Raw genomic sequence first — 2,720 nt, 5'->3', positions numbered from 1 at the left:
GGTCATATGAGATATACGAGTTGTTCATATTTGATTCATATCCTTTATCTTGTTCCTTCAATTCCCCCTCCTCCCCTTTTTTTTTTTTGACATTTGTAGTAAATTCTAACTTAATACATTATGGTAACATCGATTTTTGAATTAGTGGACAATATGCAAAAGATAGTTGAGTGAGAATAATAAATTTCAATTGTCATCGAAAGTTGAGTTTTGAAATTGACCTTTTGGTTTAGATTTTGATCGCTAAGATTGGGGTACAAATACACTCATTTATTTTGGGTGATTGAATTAGCTATTGGAGAGTAAGAATGACAATAGGTCTCGAAGCTCGACTTATATCCACAGACATAGTTCAGGCTCCACACGAGTCGAACTCAAGTCAACTACTATTCTTTGTTTTTTGAAAAATTAATAAAATAAGCCAAAAAAGAGTGAAAAAATGAGCTAACTCGCGAGCACAGGGAAAGTTTTGATTATTGTGGGACTTATGTCATTAATTATTTCTCTTATTCTTATTTAATTATACTTAATATTCAATTAATTAGAAAGTTTTATTTATTTATTTTAATTATGTGACGATTTCTATACAAATATTTTGTTATATTCTGTAAAATGAGTAACAAATATTTTGTCAAATTTTGTATTTGTTAATATTTTTCTTATTTGAAAGATAAGGATAAATAAGTCTTTAGTTTTGATTATTGTGGGACTTATGTCATTAATTATTTCTCTTATTCTTATTTAATTATACTTAATATTCAATTAATTAGAAAGTTTTATTTATTTATTTTAATTATGTGACGATTTCTATACAAATATTTTGTTATATTCTGTAAAATGAGTAACAAATATTTTGTCAAATTTTGTATTTGTTAATATTTTTCTTATTTGAAAGATAAGGATAAATAAGTCTTTATGCCATCTAATAGAATTTTTGATAAAAAGTAATTATATTACAGCCACAAAATTTACTCATTACACCACAATTTTAATTAATTTTTCATTCACTTAAATTACCCTAAGTAGAATTACTTAACTACTCATAATTTATACAAATTTTTAACATAAAAACCATTTTTATGATGACATCACAATCACCATCTTTTACGTATGAATCACTCCCAAAATCAAGTAATGAGAACAGTAATATATTAGAAATCTTGCAAAAGATATAATCTTCAATGACTTGGGGTCAAAATTCACCATTTACCAGCCAAAAAAAATAAGAAAAGAAAAAGAAAAAAAGAAAAATCTTGAACAAGATCCGATAATCATTAGGGTAATTCTAATTGTATAGCAGTACAACATTATAGACCTCTTACAAGAGGGGGCCCACGATGATGGTGGAGCCCCCTCATGTGAGAGGCCGTCATGCTTATTGTACACAAGCATGACTCTAATCATTAATACAAATCTCAATTGTCTATACCCTAGTCAAATCCAATAAAAGGATAATTGAAGACACCAACTCCAACTCCAACTCCAACTCCAACTCCACTGATTAAACACGAGTATAAGCAAAAGCCAGATAATCAAAATTTTACAGGAAAACCCCTAATCAAAATTGCGAATTTAGTATAAACTTAATGGCTTAGCCAAAATCACAAAATCCTGATATTAGTTACGGATTTTAAAACTTAACGTTTTTCAATATATTTTTCAAATTGTTTATGAATAATCCAAAAGCGAAGGCCAATATATCATCAAATGCCCATATATTATTATTAAAGAATTAATTTTAAAGTAGTTAATATTGCTAAAATCCTATTGGCCTATTGAAAAGTAGCAGTTTATAACTATCCATTTTGATGGAAAGTGGGCAGTTATTTTTAATGGCACGTGAAATTGCATTTTCTTTGCCTATAAACGTGAATGAAATACATTAATTAAAACATTCAATTACAGAGAGATAAAGGGAGATAACAATTTCTTTAATTTAACAATTTCTCTTTTTGCAAAGTTAAATATTTCAATTATTGATATAGATTAGGTATTGTTTCGCGCGAGTTAGTCGCTAACAATTAAAAAGGGATCAGACGATTGTGTAAGGGACAAACCTCTTGAGACAAAGTCCCAAAAATGGGCGTTTTTATTGGCAATGACTTTACAATTGGAAAGTAAAAACAGAATACATCCAAGGGGCCAAGCACACGAGTTACTGTAAAAGAAGTGTTTAAATCTAAACTAAGAAATTGAAAGTTACATATTCTCTATTTGAAAGTGTTTGATTCGAGGTCATTTGCTCTATGTCTTTTCTACCTTTTATACTCCCTAGATGATCTCTTTGTGATCAACCGCCTAAAAATTGCTCGATCGTTCTATAACTGCCCACTTTCCTCGTAATGGCCAACTTGTCATGGAACTGTCTTTTCTAACTGCTGCCATTACTCTTTGTCGTTCAATCGTCTTCAATTGAATTTCTTGAATCGTGGAACGTGATAGGGCTGTTTAATAACTGCTTTGATAACTGCGCTTCTTGATAACCATAACACTTCATGTTTACTAAGACCTTGGGCGACTCGAAGGTTTGGGCGAGAATAGAGTAGCAGCTCTGGGCGACTGTATGGCACTCCATTCGCTCAGATCCTGGGGTAATTGCAAGTTTGGGCGATGGTGTTACCGCGTTCATGGGCCTCTTATTTGGGCCTTCATCCTGAATTATCTGATTGGGCTTCGTTCTTTGGGCTATCTGATTTGGGGATCCTCCAATTGGGCTTCAT

Source organism: Olea europaea, unplaced genomic scaffold, assembly GCF_002742605.1.
Source record: "Olea europaea var. sylvestris unplaced genomic scaffold, O_europaea_v1 scaffold2350, whole genome shotgun sequence".
Classification (NCBI taxonomy): Eukaryota; Viridiplantae; Streptophyta; class Magnoliopsida; order Lamiales; family Oleaceae; genus Olea; species Olea europaea.
The sequence above is the reverse complement of the archived record's forward strand: the minus strand, read 5'-3'. Positions refer to the sequence as shown.